The following is a 22,965-nucleotide window of genomic DNA, read 5'->3' on the forward strand; positions in this document are numbered from 1 at the left end:
GGTCAAAGGGCTCTCCTCCCAATAAGCATGCGCAGGGGTCTGGTCGCACGCCTCCCGTACTCAAATAGCTACCCCGCACGGCACCTCCTAGCCAATAAAAAAAGGGACGTGTGGTGGCACATAAATGGTAAGTAGAACTCCCACGCTTCCAATAATACTTGTGTTTCAGATTGTAATGTGACAACACTTGTTCCAAAATGACTTTGTTGATTGTTAATGTGTGCACCTTTGCAAATCGGACAAAGCATTTACCACAACATGTTGGTGCCATGTCATGACACCATGCCAAGTTTCATGATTTTCAGGCGAGTTTTGGATTTACAGGAATTTTAAAACCAAGTTTCTCGATGTTTCCGAACGAGCCACAATGCCCAGGTGTTTGAATACCATTCCCATTTCTTACATGGGACCTAGATATTCGCCCAAGTACACATAAATGATTTTTCAGCTAATTTGAGCGCACTGGAGCAGGTGCTTGTAGTTCAAATTTGAATTATCTGCATTAAATGCCTGGAAACTCAATTAATGTATAAAAAAGACCAAACAAACCCGGGTTCATAATTTAGCATGAAACTCCTATTGGTCTAAGCTGCCTCTGAAAAAAAACAAGGCGGGACAAGGCAGTTGAGGGAGTTATGGACTAAGGGGTCCTCGGGGCGTCGGCCCATTGAGTATGGGCCGGACTGGTGAAGCCGTATAACGACGGGAGATCTATGAAGCCGTGGTGTGTGCTCCAAGTCAAGGATAAGCAGGATCTCTTTATTCCTTATTGTAATCTATCTCCGCTAACCCTAGCCCTACCTGTGTCTATATAAACCGAGGGTTGTAGTCTTTAGGACGAGAGCTATTTCCTCACCTCATCAACTTAGGGTTTAGCACATGCTGATCTCGAGGTAGATCTACTCTGTAAACCATACTATACATCCAATATAATCAAGCAGGACGTAGGGTATTACCTCTTCGAGAGGGCCCGAACTTGGGTAAACACCATTTTCGTCGTCCCTTGTTCCCCATCGATCTCAGATCCACAGTTCGGGACTCCTACCCCGAGGTCTGCCGGTTTTGACACCGGCATTGGTGCTTTCATTGAGACTTCCACTCTTGGATCGCCAGCAGAATCGATGGCTCAACCGGTCATTAGAGACCACACCGCACCAAGGGCTTCCCTCATCTTGTTCGGCGACATATTAGTGCACGCCGATCCTACTCTTCACCCCGGCTAGATCGAAGGCTTCGCCCCCATGAAGGGACTCGCTGGTTCAGGGGCATCAACACCGGGGCCAGCAGACCTACAAGAACCAAGTATCTCTCGACGTCCGGCCTTGGAGCCTGACCCCAACAGACCGACCACGAGATCTCCCGCCAAATCGCCGGAGTGTCGGGCACCCCCGTGTGCCTAGCCGATAGACCACTTGGCAAGTCTATTCCGTGCAATGGGAATCTCCATTGTCAGGCCCACGGCCTATGATCGGATCGGGCTTAAATCCGACGACCGAGAAATCAACACCCCTCCGGTCACGAACGTCGTCGCCACCGTCGAAGAGGCCCAGGAGAGGCCATAGCCTTACAAGCTAAGACCAGTGTACACTCGAGTCCCTAGCTCGGAGTCAGACACCAGCCCAGAAATACATCTGGACTTGAGCCCCAGTGCAAGATCCGACCTCGAGCCGATCCAGCCACACACTAGTCCGGATCCAAGCCCTGCGCGATCGAAACCGAACATGGCTTAACCACCTATCAAGGATAGTCCGGGTCCGCCGCAGGGAGGAATCCCAAATTTTTCCCACCCACTCACCATACGGAATATTCCCAGGATTCGAGAAATCCGGATATATGGGACCTCATGTATGTCAAGAAGCTGCCAATCGAAACAGTCCATCATTATTGGGCCAGGTTTCTCCTTGGAAAAAATAGGATGGCATCATGCTGCGACAAGGAGGTAATCAAAGCTTTCTAGTTCAACTGCAAGGACGAGGGCCTCTTAAACACCCTCGCACGTCGCCAAATTCATAGCTTCACCAAACTACCAGATATGGTACACAAGTATTGCACCATGGAGAACATGTGGAGGGCACAACAGATGAACATGGGGCCACCGCCGGCCACGCAACACAGACAGTCTCGCATCAAACGAGCATACACACATCGATCGCCAGAACACGAGCCCGACGAAAAGAAAACTAGGCCCAGATCAGTGCTGGACGAATTACTGGATAAACCATGCCCAATACACTCCGTCCATCTAGATGCAAATCCAACCCACAAACTTCGAGCCTGTTGGGTGGTGAGACAAGTAGCCAAACATGGCGAGTCAATCTTGGGCCTTACACCTCCAGATAAACAGTTCACAGCTTCACCATAGAACCACAATGTCCATATATCAAGTGACGACCGCACAGCCATGGGCAGCCACGCCTATCGCCTTTCGACGAGAAGGACGAGCAAGCCCCCATAACAACCACGCACCAGCCGCACTGGTCCCCGAACCCATTGTCGATGGTTTTCGGCTGAGAAAAGTGTTGATGGACGATGGCAGCAGCCTCAACCTCATTTATGAGGATACTCTCGATAAGATGCAGTTCAACAGGTCTCGCATCAAACACAGTCATACCACATTCCAAGGTATAATACCCGGTAGGGAGGCACGCTGCTCGAGACGCATAACCCTGGACGTTGTGTTCGGCTCACCTGTTAACTACAGATCCGAACCCTTCTAGTTCACATTGTGCCTTTCCACAGCGGGTACCACGCACTGCTAGGACGTGAGGCATTCTAGAGGTTTCAGGCCATAGCACATTACGGGTATATGAAACTCAAGATGCCATGGCCCAACGGGGTAATCTCACTCAACAGCGACCCAAGCAAAGTCTTGCGAGCCGAAAACAAGATGGCATCCCTTGCCCTAGAGGCACTATCCGAAGCCCTCGCGGTTGAAGAGTTGACAACATTACGCAATAAAGTCAACATGGACGACGTGTTCCTTAGTAAAAGACAAAAATCCACGCCATTCAAGCCAGCGGAAGAAATAGTCAAATTCCAAGTACACCCAACAGATCCCAATAAAACGGCGTCTATAGGAGCACAACTGGACCCCGCAGTCGACGAGGCACTAAGAGCATTCCTACGTGAAAACTGGAAAATATTCGCCTGGCACCCCTCGGACATGCCAGGAATCCCACGCAGTGATGTAGGGTGGAACCCTAGAGGGCCGATCTTTCATGAAAGGAGCGGATCCCAAAGAGGAACACGAAGAACACGAGGGGAAACACGAGGGAAAACATGAGAGAATCACTCAAACCAACAAGATATAGTCCCACATGTGCTAGATCCTCGAAACACAAGAGGAGATACAAGATCCACGATCAACAAAGGATGATACAAAGGGTAACCGGTTCTTCTCCGTGAGGAGGTCTTGATGGGGGTCTTCTCCGTGAGGAGGTCTTGAATCCAAGGGGATCTTCTCCGAAGAGGGGCCGCGGTCTCTCTCATGGAGTAGATCCGTAATGGATGAGCAATGCTCTATCTCACATATGAGCTAAACAAATGCTTCCCCTAACTAGGAGGAGGGGGAGGAGTATATGTAGTCTAAGCCACGAAGGGGTAAGTGAGGAGGGGATACATGGGCCTCTGGCCCGTCTCTGCGCGCAGGCAGGCGCCGGATGTCCGGGCTGGGGGCCAGATGTCCGGGGCTTCGCGAGTCGCCGGATGTCCGAGCTCGGGCCGGATGTCCGGGCTGAAGTGGCCAAGCTTCTGGTGCGTTCTGTCGTTCGATGCCGGATTTCCAGGGGAAGGCCCGGATGTCCGGGCTGGGCCGGATGTCCGGGCTATGGCCGGATGTCCGGGGCCTGTAGGTACTTGGCGGCTGGGCGGCTACTGTGGGTGAGGTTCCAGGGGCCGGATGTCCGGGTCCTCGGAGCTGTCTCCGTCTTCTTCTTCTGTCGTCGCTTCCATGCTTCCCTCGCGGATGGCGTAGTTGTTCCTTGACGCTTACACTCCTCCTCGACATCCGTGAAGCTCCGACAATACCTATGCATGCACACGGGAGAAGTGTCAAGTAGTGTACCATCCTCGAAGGGGTCAAGTGAGCACGTGTAAAGGAGATGATTCACCTTTGTCTATGTGAAGTAGAGGTCGCACGTGTCACTCGTCAAACGGACTCTTGACATGGTGATGTCCATAGGATGCTGCGCATCATCTCCCCTCCCTTGGGAAAGATCCGACCTCGGATCGAAAACCAAATCACCATGGGAAAGAGGTGGTGTCGCCGTGTAGAAGTGGACGTTCAACAAGTACTTGTCATCTTGAAGCTCGAAATGGGCACTCTCCAATGTCGCACCGTCTTGTGATTCCTTCGAAAGGAGTAAGGACAACAAACACTTGGAAAAACAAATGTGGTTAGCGTTAGTGCAAAACCAAGCATTCAAGAGGTGATTCACCAAACAAGTGTCATCATGATGCAAAGCATATGGTTTGACAAAGGATTGTGACATGGCATGTAAGCATATCAATTGAGCACAAGCAAAGATATCATGGGGACAAGCATGTAAATGGGAGGTAGAGATGGAAATATGTGTGTCAAGAGAATAAGCATCTACCTCAAGTTCATAGCAAGTATTCACAAATTGCTCAATGAAAGGTCTATGGTAGGCATATGAATCATTCACAACACCAAATAAAATGAAGTGTCTAAACACGTGGGTCAAGTGCAAGACAATCCAAGCATAACGTGCATGGGGTGTAGTGAATATAGTGTGGCACTCAACACAATAGAAAGAGCAATTGTTCATCATGTGTGAGGCAATCAAGTCAAGCATGTAGAATCAATGAGACATGGCATATGTGAAGGAATGCCATTGTTGCAACCAAACATGTGATAGGAGCAAGTAATCCAAGATTTGGATGCAACACACAAAGTATATATGTCATGAGGCATGGAAAGGCGAAAATGACAAGTCGAAGCAAGATCTCTAACATGTGCGTAATCAAATGGTCCAAGATGACCAATAAGTCTCATGGTACAAGCAACACAAGTAGTATGATCCACAATATCCATGCTCATGGTTTGGAGGTTCTCAAAAGAGAAGGATATCACCTTGAAAGCATGTCCTTGTGCATTCTTCACAATGCCGAAGCACAAGCAAGTGCGATGTAGAATCATCGTGGGAGAAGGTGGTTCGCTCTCAAGAACTCGGATTGTCAACTCACGTGACATGGAAGTTGACACAAAGTCCAAGTATCCTACACATGCACACAACAAAATAAAGAATGTATGCGGATGGTAGATAAACACATCATCCATCATGATGGTTCTCTTCTCTTGCACATAACCATTAGTAGCAAAAGTGCATGAAGAATATGATGCAACAATTTTTATGTTCATGGCACTACGCATATGGTGCAAAGAGGGAAGACAAACATGCTTCACAAGGATTATGTCAAAATCTCCAAATATATGCGAGAATGCTATGGGGGGATATCATTATCAAGACTAAAAGCATGGTTGCACTCAATACATGGCAAATCATCTAGCATGAGGGAGGCAACATATGGAGAGATATGACAAGGAGTAATAACAATCATGCGCAAAGCATGTAGATGGTTGTCATCGACCGCATGAAATGGGCAAGTATGAATCATGGGTGATGCAACATAAGCAAGCATAGAGATCAAATCGTGCAAACTAGTGGAGCGAAGATGCAACACACTAGAGGAACTCATGGCAATCATGTCATGTGAGCAAGTAATAGGCATAGACAATGCACATAACATATCACAAGCACGAACACAAAGCAAGATGAAAGTATCATCATAGGAATGGTGCACAAAGCAAACATGGCAATAATAAGGGGTATCTCCACCAAGCTTGCAAATACACATACAAGTACTAGAACCAATTATCATGTGTAATGCGAAGCATGGGTCACAATTGCATGGCAAAGGCATAGTAATGAGCATATCATGCAAAGTGAACATGGCAAGATGGGGATATAATATGTAATGGACAACAACCCATAGCCAAGTGAGGGCCATGTAGAAGAAATGTGCGAAGACTCCGCGTGAAGAGTGCGGTGGGAAGGGCAATCCATGGGATCCCAAGTCATCATTGCTCTCTAGAGCTCGTTTTGTCAACTCATGGGATTGTGAGGTTGACAAGTGTTCATGGGTACCTACACAAAAGAGACACAAACCGAAAAAATTGTGTGCGTGGTAAATGTACACATCATCCATCATGATGTGTATGTGCATGTGTGAGTTAGCACAAGATAAGCATCGCTCAAAGAAATTTGATGCATGGTATAAGAACATGTCATCCATCATGAAAGAATAGTTGTTATGTATGACATGATGGGGATGCAAATTGAGCATACTAGTATATGGCACAACAATACCATTATGATTCATGGGGAGCATATTGTGCACATAATTATTGGGATCATGCAATGGATGGGATGGATCAAAATCTCCTAACATGTATGAGGAAACTATGGGGGTCTCCTCATGAGCAATATTGGAAACATCATATGGAGAAAATGGACAACATCCAAAACAATGCATATCCGAAGCTAGGTAGTCATGGCATGGCATATGAGATAAATGATGCAAAGGAAGCATATCAATATCTTCACAAGAAAAACAAATGCCAATAACCATGGGCTTCTCATCTATGCCATAAGTGCAAGTTGGGTTAATTTTAATGGCATATGCATAGTCACTAAGATGAGATTGCAAATATGACATATGATTGATCTCATGCATAGCATATGACAAGTCAAGCGGGTTGTCAAACATGATGTGACCTAAAGAATTGTCACAAGAAATCCTATGTAACATGGCATCATAACTAAGAGACTTTTTGTAGGGTGGAACCCTATGGAGAGATCTTTCACGAATTGGAGGGGGAATCCCCAAGAACAAGATGAACACAAGGAGGGAAAACAAGAGGAACACTCAAGAACAAGTCCAATCACACATCCACTAGACCAACAAACACACAAGATCCACAAGGTACATGAACAATCAAAGGGAAACAAGATACATGGTAGAGTTCATCCCAAATCCTATGAAGGAGATGAGGGCTTGATGATCTAGGTAGATCCTTCCCCAAAGGGGGGGCTTGCATCCCTAGGGATCTTCTCCAATGGAGGTCTTGTACTCCAACGGAGCCTTCTCTCTCAAGAGGAATCCCACAAGGGGAGGTACATGAGCTAAGCTCTAATGTCAAGATCTATTCTTAGCTTTCTCTAAATGGAAGAGGAAGGGGAGTATATATAGGTCCAAGGGATGAAGGGGTAAGTAGGGACGAGATGGGGATACAAGGGCCAAGCCCAACAACCACGCACAGGGGGCCCCGTGGGCACGGGGTAAGTGGAGCCCGTGTGCACGGGGTATCTAGAGACCTGACGCATGAGCCCGTGCGCACGGGTTCCGTGAGGCCCGTGGGCACGGGGGTCCCGTGGGCACGGTACACGCCCGTGCGCACGGGGTCGCCTGGGAGCTGCAGCCTTCTCTTGGCGCTTCCTTCTCCGCTTCCAGGCTTCCCTCTTGGATGGTGTAGATGTTCTCCTCTTCTTGGACTCCTCCTCGATGAAAGTGTAGCTCCGCCCACACCTATGTATGCACACGAGAGAGGGGTCAAGTAGTATACCATCCTCGAAAGGTACAAGTGGACACGTGTAAAGGAGATGATTCACCTTTGTATGTATGAAGTAGATGTGGCACGTGTCACTTGCCAAATGGACTCTTGACATGGTGATGTCCATAGGATGCTCCGCATCATCCCCTCCCCCTTGGGAAAGATCCGACCTCGGATCGAAATCCAAATCACCATGGGAAAGAGATGATGTTGCCGTGTAGTAGTGGACGATCACCAAGCATTCATCATCTTGTAGTTCCAAATGGGCACTCTCCAATGTCGCACCGTCTTGTAATTCCTTCAAAAGGAGCAAAGATAACAAGCACTTGGAAAAACAAATGTGGTTGGCGTAAGAGCAAAACCAAGCATTCAAGAGGTGATTCACCCAACAAGTGTTGTCATCAAGCATAGCATATAGTTTGACAAAGAAGTTTGGCATGGCATTTAAGCATATAATTTGAGCACAATCAAGGACATCATGGAAATGAGAGGTAGAGATGCAAATATGTGTGAGAAGTGAACAAGCATCTACCTCAAGATCATAGCAAGAATGCGCAACGTGCTCAACAAAAGGTCTATGGTAGGCATAGGAATCATTCACAACACCAAGTATAATGAGATGTCTAAACACATAGGGCAAGTGCAAGACAATCCAAGCATAATGTGCATAGGGTGTAGTGAAGATATCATGGCACGCAACACAATGGAAAGAGCAATTGTTCAACATGTGTGAGGCAAACAAGTCAATCATGGTAATCATGTCATGCAAACTAGTGGAGCGAAGATGCAACACACTAGAGGAAATGATGGCAATCATGTCATGTGAGAAAATAGTGGATATAAGCAATGCACATGACATATCGCAAGCACGAACACAAAGCAAGATCATAGTATCATCATAGGCATGGGGAACAAAGCAAACATGGCAATAACAAGTGATATCTCCACCAAGCTTGCAAATACACATACAAGTACTAGAATCAATGAACGTGTGTAATGCAAAGCATGGGTCACAAATGCATGGCAAAGGCATTGAAATGAGCATATCATGCAAAGTGAACATGGCAATATGGGCATAAAGCGAGAAGTGGTAAATAACCCATAGCCATGTGAGGGCCATGTAGAAGAGATGCGCAAAGTCTTTGCGCGAAGGGAGTGGTGGGAATGAGAGGAATCCCAAGTCATCATTGCTCTCTAGAGCTCGTTTTGTCAACTCATGGGATTGTGAGGTTGACGAGTGTTCATGGGTACCTACACAAAAGAGACACAAACGAAAGAATGTGTGTGCGTGGTAAATGTACACATCATCCATCATGATGTGTATGTGCATGTGTGAGTTAGCACAAGATAAGGTTCGCTCAAAGAAATTTGATGCATGGTATAAGAACATGTCATCCATCATGAAATAATAGTTTTTATGTATAACACGATGGGGATGCAAATTGAGCATACAATTATTGGGATCATGCAATTGATAGGATGGATCAAAGTCTCCTAAAATGTATGAGGAAAATATGGGGGTCTCCTCGTGAGCAATATTGGAAACATCATATGGAGAAAATGGACAACATCCAAAACAATGCATATCCAAAGCTAGGTGGTCATGGCATGGCATATGAGGTAAATGATGCAAAGGAAGCATATCAATATCATCACAAGAAAAACAAATGCCAATAACCATGGGCTTATCATTTATGCCATATGTGCAAATTGGGTTTATCGTAATGGCATATGCATAGTCACTATGGAGAGATTGCAAATATGACATATGGTGTATCTCATGCATAGCATATGACAAGTCAAGCGGATTGTCAAACATGATGTGACCAAGAGAATTATCACAAGAAATCCTATGTAACATGTCATCACAACTAATAGACTCCTCATGGCAATCATCAAACTCATCATAAATGGGTAAATTATCGCATGGAGAAATCATACTAGCATGAAGCATGGGAATAGGTGGATCAACATCATGCAAGCAATCAATATCAAGAATGTCCACTAGTGGGACTAGAGCATCACCTTCACCTATGTTACCTTTCTCATTCCACTCAAGTGGTGTAGGTGAGGTGGTAAAGACCAAATCGTGGTCATCTTCATCGTGATGGAACCATGTGGGGGGTTCATCATAGTCCACCATGGCCATCGTCATGTCCAAAGGGAGGACGAAGTCGTCGAGGATCGGCGCGTCATCATATATGGAACCTAGCACCAAAGGAGAAGACACAATAGAGGTAGAGGTTAAGTTGTTAGAAAGCGAAATGGCCTCATATGCCTCATCAACTGCCTCACTCTCTCTATGTGGTGGTGGCTCACTCACTCCCTCAAGGTAGGTGCACTCAATGTCGCATATGGTGGAGTCACTCAAATCACTCAAGTGGTGGTGGTGGTGGCTCTCCTCACATGGGAATTGGGGCAACTCATCATATATGGGGCTAGTGGTGAAGTCACGCTCACTCTCAATATGGTGGCTAAAGTCACTCAAGTCATCATACGTCGCCGTGGCCGAAGGGAAAATCCCATGCTCAACCGTCTCGTCGTCGTCGCCATGGATGAAGGCCGAAGATGGCACATCATCACTCCCGTCGTGGATGAAGGCCGAAGATGGCACAACATCACTCTCGTCGTGGATGAAGGCCGAAGATGGCACAACATCACTCTCGCCTCCTAAGATGGAAGAATCATCCTTGCTCGTCACCATGTCGCTTGCCTCCAAAGCTAGGTCCTTGAAGGTCTCCGTAGTCGTACTCGTTGCCGCACCATCTTGAAAAAGAGTCGTGGAGGAGTCGGCATCATCAATGCCACAAAGAGGGATGGCGGTGAAGTCTAACTTGGGAGGATCGTCTTGGAGCTCATCGGGCTTGGACATCTTGGTGGTACTATCCTCATGCTCGTGGTCATAGAGCTTGGTCGCCGCGAAGTGTGCTTGGGGTGGGGAAGCCTTGGTCTTCATGAGTTCTTATTTTGCCTTGAGAGCACCAATGTAGTTGTCGTCGAGGGACTTGTAGTTCTCGAGGAAGATAGTCTTGGAGATGTCGTTGTTCAATCCCATCATGAAGTGGAACTTCATTGACATGGGGTCGTCCACGCCGGCTCATCGCAAGGCTTTCTTCATCTCCTTGAATTACTCGTCGATGGACTTAGATCCTTGGATGGTGTTCTCCAATTGGCGTAGAAGTTGTTCCGTGTAGGTTGGAGGCACAAACTCTCGCCGCATAGCTTTCTTCGTCTTGGGCCAACTCATGTCGTAGCTCTCCGAAGGTGTGTGAAGCCACCATGTGGACGCGTAGTCGTGGAAGTTTCTTGAGGCGCACTTCACTTGATCTTTGGGAGGAACTTGATGTAGCTTGAGGTAGTCGTCCATGAGGCGCTCCCACTCGAGATACTCCTCGGGTTCTTGAGTCCCATAGAAAGGAATCTCATGGTCGGTGTCGAGGTCGTAGTAGCTTGTGGAAGTCGCGGACTTGAGCTTGGGGAGCTTCTCGTGAGTGTAGTCTTGAGGTGCTTGTTGGCGAAGATGCCGTATGTCCGTAGGCGAAGATGCCTTGAAGTCGCTTGGCGAAGATGCCAAGGGAGATGGTGAAGTCGTTGATCGGTTGTTGGTGTTGAGCTCTTGACCTTCACGTTCTTGTTGGTGATGGTGTCAATGCCGATGTGATCTTGCCGGAGATGGCAGCTCGGAAGCATGTTCTCTTGAGCGTCTTCTCGAAGATGAGGAAGAGCGCTTGTAGGACTTGATGAGGGCCTTGATCTCCTCCATTTGAGCTTGCATCTTGGCGTCGGTGTAGTTGTTCTTGGCATCGAACTCGTCGTTGTTGTAGACCGAAGGTGAAATGCCTTGCCTATCCATCACAAGACTCGAGCAAATATGAGTGGGAGAAAGAGAAGAACTATACCAAATGTACCTTGACCGATGTTGAAGATGGATCAATGATCACTCAATGATGTAACAAGGAAATAGCATAATTACTACCAATTCTTGTCGGTTTCTCACACGTACACAAATAAGGCTTATGGTGGAGCTCGGTGAGGATAGTGGCACAAAAATTTGATGCAAAATGTTAGCAAGAGTCAATAATGTTGAAAGAGATTCACAAATTAACAAGTGAAACAAGTAGACCAATAGCAAAGAACGGCACACGGAAACACACACACGGATAGATAGATGGGGTCGTGCAACCAAGGAATGAGCACAAAATGTGGAATCCACGGAAAACGCTCGTGTTGCACAACTCAAGAGAGACGCTAGCACGATTGCTCAATAGGCGGATACGACACTTGTGCACAACCTATAAGATGAAAAATGGATAAACTTTCTATCCCAAGTATGCTATATATGTATGGTTCCCGGTGTTTCTCACAAGATGATCCAAGATGATCGGATATGACAATCTTATATGCAATGTGGTATGATGCTATGGCACTTGCTTACAAGCTTCTTTGCTCTTTCTCTTTTGCTTAAAAGCTTATTCTCTCTCTCTCTTTTTTATATGGCTACGATGCACAAACCATGATAGCAATTGTATATATGCGGGAACAAACTTGTGGCACAAGAGATGATATGATGATACCAATATGATGTGGTATGTATGCAAGGGAAGGTGTAGATCACTAATGTGCACAAGTAACGTTGCCGGCAATACTCAAATGGCTAGTCTCGATAGGCAAGTGACGCAAAATGGGCTAGGGGTTATCAATGCAATTGCAAGGGGAAAATACAATGGATGGATACCACAATACCAAGATGATATGGAGGTTACCGTCCGAGGCGATGATGAGTGGCGGTGTTCTTGATGTAGATACCAAGATGATGGTGACTCATCCCTAAGTAGCCGAAACACCTTAGAAAACGGAAAAACCGCGAACTCAAAATCTCAAATGTCAAATGTCGAATGGTGATAGCGGGAATGCGGTGGTGGTTTTGCGAAAACTCAATGGGATTGCGAAAATGCAATGATGGGGTTTGGAGTACGCAATGCGGAAGTGGAGGGTAAGTTGGTAGACTATACACGGTGTCGGAGTTGGAAGCACGGTCCCTAAGTAGCCGAAACACCTTAGGAGACACAACTCACAACACAAACAAGCTCAAACAAAATTGGGTTTAATTTGGGAGGTGGAAGTTATGGTTGGCAAGCCTATGCGGAAGTTAAGGTGGTGGTTGATGAAGAAGTAACCGTGCCTAAGTATCCGAAACACCTTAGGAGACTCAAATCACTACTCAAACAACCACAAATGCTATATGGAATGAAAAGGGTTAGGTTGCGGAAGTCGGTGCTGGTTATGCGGAGGTTGTGGTGGAAGCCCTAGGCAAAGATGCCAAAGTTCCAAAAATTTGATGGAGCCAAATGGTGGTGATGGATAGAGGATGTCAATAGCTACTCAACGAGCTAAAGAACACGAAAATCGGACTCCGGATGTGGAAGTTATGGGCAAAACGGTGAAACACGGGAGGCTGATTTCCGAGGGGCCGGATATCCGGGGGTAGGGGCCGGATTTCCGGGGGTGTATGTCCAGAACCGTGCAGATTTGGTGCTCCAGGAGCCGGATGTCCGGCTTGGGGCCCGGATGTCCGGCCTGAGGCCCGGATGTCCGGCCCGACGATTCCAGATCTCGATTGGGGCAGAAATTTTCGAATTGGGGGCGGAAATTGATGATTCCATGGGCAAAATTGGAGAGATTTTGTGGATGGATGGTGGGGAAACTTGGGGGAAAGCTAGATCCACTCAAGACACAACGAATCCATGGATCAAATCCAACAAAACATCATCGCACCAACAAATCACAAAAAAATTTGGGGGCTATTTTTGGTGGGGATTTTCGAATTAGGAACAAAATCAACAAATCTAGGCTAGAAAACACAACGGGGAGGCTCCGAAATCATGATCAACGTGGCTCATGATACCAAGATGATGTAGGGTGGAACCCTTAGAGGGCCGGTCTTTCACGAAAGGAGCGGATCCCAAAGAGGAACACGAAGAACACAAGGGGAAACACGAGGGAAAACACGAGAGAATCACTCAAACCATGAGAGGAGATGCAAAATTCTGAAATATTAGGAAAACCTAAGAAATTTGTTTATTAATATTTTGCAAAAAGAATAAATATTTTATCATGCTCCTGTCATTTTTATCAATTTTGGGACTGAGCGCAAAAGTTTCTATTTTTCAGCAAGATGAAATCAACTATCAGCGTAAGCTATCCCAAAGGTCTTACTTGACACAAAAACTAAATAAAACACAAAACCACATCTAACCAGAGGCTAGATGAATTATTTAGAGCAAAATAGAACCTAAAAAGAAAAAACAAAAAAATAAAATTTGGTTGCCTCCCAACAGGCGCTATTGTTTAACGCCCTTAGCTAGGCATAAAACATGAATAGATCTAGATATTATCATCTTTGGTATGCAATCCATTAGTGGCTCTCATAATAGATTCATAAGGCAATTTAATTTTCTTTCTTGGAAAGTGTTCCATGCCTTTCCTTAACGGAAATTGAAATCTAATGTTTCCTTCTTTCATATCAATAATTGCACCAATCGTTCTAAGGAAAGGTCTACCAAGAATAATAGGACATGTAGGATTGCAATCTATATCAAGAACAATGAAATCTACGAGCACATAATTCTTATTTGCAACAATACATCATTAATTCTTCCCATAGGTTGCTTAATAGTGGAATCCGCAAAATGCAAATTCAAAGAGCAATCATCAAATTCACGGAAACCTAACACATCACATAAAGTTTTTGGAGTCTTGGAAACACTAGCACCCAAATCACACAAAGCATGGCATTCATAATCTTTAATCTTAATCTTAATAGTAGGTTCCCACTCATCATAAAGTTTTCTAGGGATAGAAACTTCCAATTCAAGCTTTTCTTCAAAAGATTGCATCATAGCATCAGCGATATGTTTAGTAAAAGCTTTGTTTTGATTATAAGCATGAGAAGAATTTAACATGGATTGCAACAAGGAAATACAATCTATTAAAGAACAATTATCATAATTAAATTCCTTGAAATCCAAAAGAGTGGGTTCATTGCCACTTAAAGTTTTGACCTCTCCAATCCCACTTTTATCAAATTTTGCATCAAGATCTAAAAACTCCGAATCATTGGGACACCTTCTAACTAAAGTTGACTCATCTCAAGTCCCATCTTTATTAAAATTTATATTGGAGAACAAAGATTCAATAGGAGTCACATCAATCACTTTAAAATCATCATCATTATTTTCACGAAAACTAGAAGAACACGCTTTTATAAACCAATCGTTTTTAGCATGCATCTTAGCGGTTCTTTCTTTGCACTGATCAATGGAAATTCTCATGGCTTTGAGAGACTCATTGATATCATGCTTGGGTGGAATAGATCTAAGTTTCAAAGAATCAACATCAAGAGAAATTCTATCCACGTTCCTAGCCAAATCATCAATCTTAAGCAATTTTTCTTCAATCAAAGCATTGAAATTCTTTTGCGAACTCATAAATTCTTTAACACTATTATCAAATTCAGAGGGCATCTTATTATAATTTACATAAGAATTGTTGTAGGAGTTACCATAATTATTAGGGGTATTACTAGGAAAAGGCCTAGGATTAAAATTACCTCTATACGCGTTATTACCAAAATTGTTCCTACCAACAAAATTCACATCCATAGATTCATTATTATTCTCAATCAAAGTAGACAAAGGCATATCATTAGGATCAATAGGAGCACCCTTGCTAGCAAATAATTTCATAAGCTCATCCATCTTTCCACTCAAAACATTAATCTCTTCAACCGCATGCACTTTTTTATTAGTGGATGATCTTTTGGTATGCCATTGAGAATAATTAACCATAATATTATCTAGGAGTTTGATAGCTTATTATAACGTAATTTCCATAAAAGTACCTCCCGCGGCCGAATCTAAAGGATTTCTAGAAGCAAAATTCAATCCGGCATAAATTTTTTGTATAATCATCCACAAATTCAAACCATGAGTAGGGCAATTTCTAATCATCAATTTCATCCTCTCCCATGATTGTGCAACATGTTCATGACCAAGTTGCTTAAAATTCATAATATCGTTCCTAAGGGAGATGATCTTAGCGGGAGGAAAATACTTGGAAATAAAAGCATCTTTACACTTATTCCATGAATCAATACTATTTTTAGGCAAAGATGAAAACCAAGTTTTAGCACGATCTCGAAGCGAGAAGGGAAACAGCTTCAATTTAACAATATCATTATCCACATCTTTTTTCTTTTGCATATCGCACAAATCAAAATTATTAAGATGGGATGTGGCATCCTCATTGGGAAGACCGGAAAATTGATCTTTCATAACAAGATTCAGCAAAGCGGTGTTGATTTCACAAGATTCCGCATTAGTAGCGGGAGGAATCAGAGTACTAATAAAACCATTCTTGTTAGTGTTGGAAAAGTCACACAATTTGGTATTCTCCTGAGTCATCGTGACAAAGCAACCAATCCAACACACGAGTACACAAAAAGCAAGCGGAGAAGGCGAACGGAAGAGGGGCAAAGAAAAGGCAAATCTTTTCAAAAATCATTTTAGAAGTGGGGTATAGGAAAACGAGAGGCGAATGGCAAATAATGTAATGTGAGAGATGAGAGTTTGTGATGGGTACTTGGTATGTCTTGACCTGGCGTTGATCTCCCAGGCAACGGCGCCAGAAATTCTTCCTACTACTTCTTAAGCTTGCGTTGGTTTTTCCCTTGAATAGGAAAGGGTGATGCAGCAAAGTAGACTAAGTATTTCCCTTAGTTTTGAGAACCAAGATATCAATCCAGTAGGAGACAATGCGCAAGTCACCGAACACCTACACAAACAAACACCAACATGCACCCAACACGATAAAAGGGGTTGTCAATCCCTTCATGGTTATTTACAAAGTGAGATTTGATAGAGATGGATAAACGGTAAAGTAATATTTTTGGTATTTTTGGTTTATAGATCAGAAAGTAAAAGATTGCAAAGGAAGTAAATCAGAAACTAAAATTGTAGATCGGAAACTTATATGATGAAAAATAGACCCCGGGGCCATAGGTTTCACTAGAGGCTTCTCTCAAGATAGAAAATATTACGGTGGGTGAACAAATTACTACCGAGCAACTGATAGAAAAGCGCAAAGTTATGATGATATCTAAGAAAATAATCATGAATATAGGCATCACATCCGTATCAAGTAGACCGACTCCTGCTTGAATCTACTACTATTACTCCACACATCGACCGACTCCTGCCTGCATCTAGAGTATTAAGTTCATAGAATAGAGTAACACATCCATCCATCCAGGGACGCCCCCGGCCTCCTGGCCACACACACTCACGACCACACTTGGACAGGCACTCATTCCACACACATATCTCCTCACGCATGAGGCAATAGCTAGAGCACTCGGCTCCCATAGCTGTGTTCCGTAATACAGCTCCAGGAGCGCTTTGTACTGCCAGATGTACACTCCACATATATACAGACATGCAGGAGTAGGGGTACTATCTCTCTAGAGAGCCCCGAACCTGGGTAAACCACCGCGTGCTGTGTGCCCAATCCCGTCCCCGGATATTCCACGGTAGCCTTGCTCCACCCTCGATAAGCCACGTCGCGGCATCTACCGTGACGCGGTGCCCCTTGGCCACTCCCACGAAAATACGATGACAGTTGGCGCCCACCATGGGGCAAGCTGCTGCTGGAACCGCGGTCCGAGCGGGACCATCTTCATTATCATCACCGCAGTGTCGCGCCGTCTCTCAGGTAGCACTCGGGGGCTCGGCACCAACACGCCTCCGAGGCGACCGCGTGGGGCGGCACGTCCACGTCGTCGGCCTAGCCCTCTTCGTCATCGCCACCGTCGCCGTCTCTCCGGTCGCGCTCGGGGTCTCGAGTTTGACTCGCCCCGGGGCCGGTCGTGCGTCCTCGCCGTCGGCCTCGACACCATCGGCCTTGCTCTCTTCCCCGCGGATGCTCCGCATCACGCACTTCACCAACACCCCGCGAGCGTCAATAGCCTTGCGCCCTGCCGTCCAAGCAGTTGTTGTGCCGCTCGACCTCGCCGTCGGGCTCACGGGATGCCCGTCCTCACTCTCGGCCTCACCGGCGTAAGCTCCTCTACTGTGGCTACCACTACCAATGGACGGATAGCCCCTATATTTGCCTCAGACACGAGCCATACACTAGCCAGATACGCCCAAGATAACGACCATATATGCCTTGTACACACCTCGTACAAGGCCTGGATATCCTCGTATAATACCTAGATAATTGCCATACAGATCTCACCTCTGCTCTTCTCCTACGCGGGTGCGCGGCCGTGCTAGCTCGCTTCCGCTCCTTCACTGCCGGCCTCATCCTCCTCCGCACTCACGCGTCAGCAAGGCCCCGAGCCCCGCCTCTAAGCTGACTACCACTTCATGCTTCCCGCCGAGCTGACCAAGCTGTCTGCCATCTCTGTCTCTACTCTGCTTAGCCTCCGTCCCCGCAGCCGCGGTCCGCTATGCTGCGGGCCGCCTAGCTCGTGCGCGCGAGCCCGTCGCCTCGTTGGCCGGGCACGCTCTTCCGTGTGTGTGTTGTGCCAGCCCCGCCGGCTGCTCTGCTCGCTCTAGCCGGCTCCGGGTTGCCGCCCAAGCGATGCCTGCCAGACGCCTCGCCGGCTTTACCTCGCCAAGCCCGACCATGCCGTCTGCTCACCACCGCAGCCCCACTACCGTGTACGTACGCGCCGGCTGCGCCGGCTGCGCTGGCCGCCTCCCGCCCGAACCGGCTCCGCGGCTGGTGCCGTCCCGGCCCTCGCGCCGTCCGACCGCGCCCGGCCCTGCCTTGCCTCATGCGCGCCCGCAGCCGGCCACACGTGACCCGCGCACTTGCCCTCTGACCGCCCGCCCGCTTCCGCCCACCTCTGCGTCGCCGCGCGCCGGCCGCCCCGCAGCGTGATAGAGGCAAAGGTGTCCCGTTTTTCGATGAGATGGTGAATATCGTTTCGGAGGGGTAGACTTTCACGATCCGACTACGAACGTGCGAGGACGTCACACCTTAGCAATCGCTAAACGAACTCCGGGAGGTTATTGACCACGCTGGAGCACGATCAACCTGACCACGAGGGTCTGTTTCCTGCGAGCAAACGAAGAACAAGCAAGAAAATGAGATTGCAATTTGGATCTTGTGAATATAAGAGGAAAGCTTTATTAATGAAGGTGGGGTTCTGTGACGCCTTTATCTGGTCGTTGAACACAAAAGAAGTACGCGAAGTTGCAGCTATGGCGAACTTTTAATCTAAACAAAACCCAAAGTCTAAATGACGCCCTAAGGGTTGTATATATATGGAGGAAGAGGGGGGAATTTCGTGGCCCTTGGAGGAGGGGTCCGAAACCAACCCTAACTCTTGTTTCCCCACACATACGGACTCTAAAAACAACATATACTTGACTATTTCGAAATTACATGGGCATGGCCCAAAAATAAGGTGACACAGCACCTATAGTAGCCTCTGGACGAAATTTATGAAGTGGCATCTTGTATATTTCGTCCAAGGCTTCATGCACTCATTATGGTGGCTTCAAAGTCCTGAAATCGTCACTTGTAACTCCGTTCTTGTTCCCCTTGCGCATGCCCTCATCTCCGTGCTTGATCTTGCTCCAATGTCCATCCCTCTTGTCCAAGCTACGCTCTTCATTTGTAAGGAAAACAAATGTATCCAATTTAGGCAGCATCATATTCTCATGAACATTAGAATCATTACCAAGAAACGGAAGTACCTGGTAATTTAATTGGCATGCACGAGCTCTAGTAACTGGTCCAGTATGTATAGTAGTAGGGGCGGTGGGTGTAACAATGGTATTGATGTCCTCATCATCCTCCCCTTCTTAAAATGAAGTCGTCCTCGATGGAAGCTCATCTTCCTCACCCAAATAAGGCTTCAAATCTGCAATGTTAAAAGTGGGACTAACCCCAAAATCTGCAGGCAACTCAAGTTTATATGCATTATCATTTATTTTTTCTAACACCTTAAATGGACCATCAGCACGTGGCATTAGCTTTGATTTGCGCAAATCAAGAAATCTATCCTTACGCAAATGTAATCAAACAAGATCTCCAGGTGCAAAGAAAACACGTTTTCTGCCCTTATCTCCAGCAAGTTTATATTTAGCATTCATACGCTCAATGTTCTCCTTAGTTAGCTCATGCATTTTGAAGATCAATTCAGCATGTTGTTTAGCATCAAAATTAACCTTCTCGGAAGATGGAAGAGGCAACAAATCAATAGGTGCACGAGGAAGGAAACCATACACAATTTCAAAAGGGTACATCTTAGTAGTAGAATGCAATGAACGATTATAAGCAAATTCAATATGAGGCAAGCATTCTTCCCACATTTTCTTGTTGTTCTTCAAAACAGCCCTAAGCATAGTAGACAATGTTCTATTGACTACTTCAGTTTGTCCATCGGTTTGGGGGTGACATGTAGTACTAAAAAGCAGTTTAGTCCCCAACTTAGCCCATAAATATCTCCAAAAGTGGCTAAATTTTTTAGTATCACGATCTGAAACAATTGTATTGGGCACACCATGCAAGCGAATAATTTCACGAAAGAACAAATCAGCGACATTAGCAGCATCATCGCTTTTATGACATGGTATAAAGTGTGCCATTTTCGAGAACCTATCCACGAAAACAAATATGCTATCTGCTACCTCTTGAGCATGCGTTGGTTTTTCCCTGGAAGAGGAAAGGGTGATGCAGCAAAGTAGCGTAAGTATTTCCCTCATTTTTTGAGAACCAAAGTATCAATCCAGTAGGAGGCCACACTCAAGTCCCTCGTACCTACACAAACAAATAAGAACCTCGCAACCAACGCGATAAAGGGGTTGTCAATCCCTTCACGGCCACTTGCAAAAGTGAGATCTGATAGAGATGATAAGATAATATTTTTGGTATTTTTATGATAAAGATAAAAGGTAAAGATTGCGAAGTAAACGAAGATAAAAATAGTTAGTTGACGGGAGATTAATATGATGGAAAATACACCCAGGGGCCATAGGTTTCACTAGTGGCTTCTCTCAAGAGCATAAGTATTACGATGGGTAAACGAATTACTGTCGAGCAATTTATAGAATTGAGCATAGTTATGAGAATATCTAGGTATGATCATGTATATAGGCATCACGTCTGCAACAAGTAGACCGACTCCTGCCTGCATCTACTACTATTACTCCACACATCGACCGCTATCCAGCATGCATCTAGAGTATTAAGTTCATAAGAACAGAGTAACGCATTAGGCAAGATGACATGATGTAGAGGGATAAACTCATGCAATATGATATAAACCCCATCTTTTTATCCTCGATGGCAACAATACAATACGTGTCGTTTCTCCTACTGTCACTGGGATCGAGCACCGCATGATTGAACCCAAAGCTAAGAACTTCTCCCATTTCAAGAAAGATCAATCTAGAAGGCCAAACCAAACTGATAATTCGAGGAGACTTGCAAAGATAACCAATCATACATAAAAGAATTCAGAGGAGATTCAAATATTGTTCATAGATAATCTTGATCATAAACCCACAATTCATCGAATCTCAACAAACACACCGCAAAAAGAGTTACATCATATAGATCTCCAAGAAGATCGAGGAGAACTTTGTATTGAGGTCAAAACAGAGAGAAGAAGCCATCTAGCTAATAACTATGGACCCAAAGGTCTGAGGTAAACTACTCACACATCATCGGAGAGGCTATGGTGTTGATGTAGAAGCCCTCCGTGATCGATGCCCCCTCTCGTGGAGCGCCGGGGATCTCACGGGTACAGAAGGTTGCGGCGGTGGAAATAGGGTTTTGGCTCCGTATATGATGTTTCCAAGGTATATCAGTATATATAGGCGAAAGAGGTCGGTCATGAGAGCTACGAGGGGCCCACGAGGGTGGAGGGCGCGCCCAGGGGGTAGGCGCGGCCCCCTTCCTTGTGGCCTCCTCGTTGATTGCTTCACGTCCACTCCAAGTCCTCTGGATCACGTTTGTTCTGAAAATCATTTTCCCGAAGGTTTCATTCCATTTGGACTCCATTTGATATCCTTTTCCTTCGAAACACTGAAATAGGCAAAAAATAGCAATTTGGGTTGGGCCTCTGGTTAATAGGTTAGTCCCAAAAATAATATAAAAGTGTATAATTGTAACGCCCACGATGCGGCTATATCTCCCACGTGTCGAGGCACGACTTAGAGGCATAACCGCATAGTGGGCGTTACAATAATAAAGCCCATTAAACATCCAAAACAGAATATATTATAGCATGGAACAATGAAAAATTATAGATACGTTGGAGACGTATCAAGCATCCCCAAGCTTAATTCCTGCTCGTCCTTGAGTAGGTAAATGATCAAAACAGAATTTTTGATGTGGAATGCTACTTAGCATAACTTTCAATGTAATTCTCTTATTTGTGGCATGAATATTCAGATCCAAAAGATTCAAGATAAAAGTTTAATATTGACATAAAAATAATAATACTTCAAGCATACTAACAAAGCAATCATGTCTTCTCAAAATAACATGGCCAAAGAAAGTAATCCCTACAAAATCATATAGTCTGGCTATGCTCTATCTTCATCACTCAAAGTATTTAATCATGCACAACCCCGATGACAAGCCAAGCAATTGTTTCATACTTTTGATGTTCTCAAACTTTTTCAATCTTCACGCAATACATGAGCGTGAGCCATGGAGTTAGCACTATATGTGGAATAGAATGGTGGTTGTGGAGAAGACAAAAAAGAAGAAGATAGTCTCACATCAACTAGGCCTATAAATGGGCTATGGAGATGCCCATCAATAGATATCAATGTGAGTGAGTAGGGATTGCCATGCAACGGATGCACTAGAGCTATAAGTGTATGAAAGCTCAACGAAAGAAACTAAGTGGGTGTGCATCCAACTTGCTTGCTCACGAAGACCTAGGGCATTTTGAGGAAGCCCATCATTGGAATATACAAGCCAAGTTCTATAATGTAAAATTTCCACTAGTATATGAAAGTGACAACATAGGAGACTCTCTATCATGAAGATCATGGTGCTACTTTGAAGCACAAGTGTGGTAAAAGGATAGTAACATTGTCCCTTCTCTCTTTTTCTCTCATTTTTTATTTTTTTATTTGGGCATTTTCTCTTTTTTTATGGCCTCTTTTTTTCGTCCGGAGTCTCATCCAGACTTGTGGGGGAATCATAGTCTCCATCATCCTTTCCTCACTGGGACAATGCTCTAATAATGATGATCATCACACTTTTATTTACTTACAACTCAAGAATTACAACTCAATACTTAG

This window comes from Aegilops tauschii, chromosome 7, assembly GCF_002575655.3.
Source record: "Aegilops tauschii subsp. strangulata cultivar AL8/78 chromosome 7, Aet v6.0, whole genome shotgun sequence".
Classification (NCBI taxonomy): Eukaryota; Viridiplantae; Streptophyta; class Magnoliopsida; order Poales; family Poaceae; genus Aegilops; species Aegilops tauschii.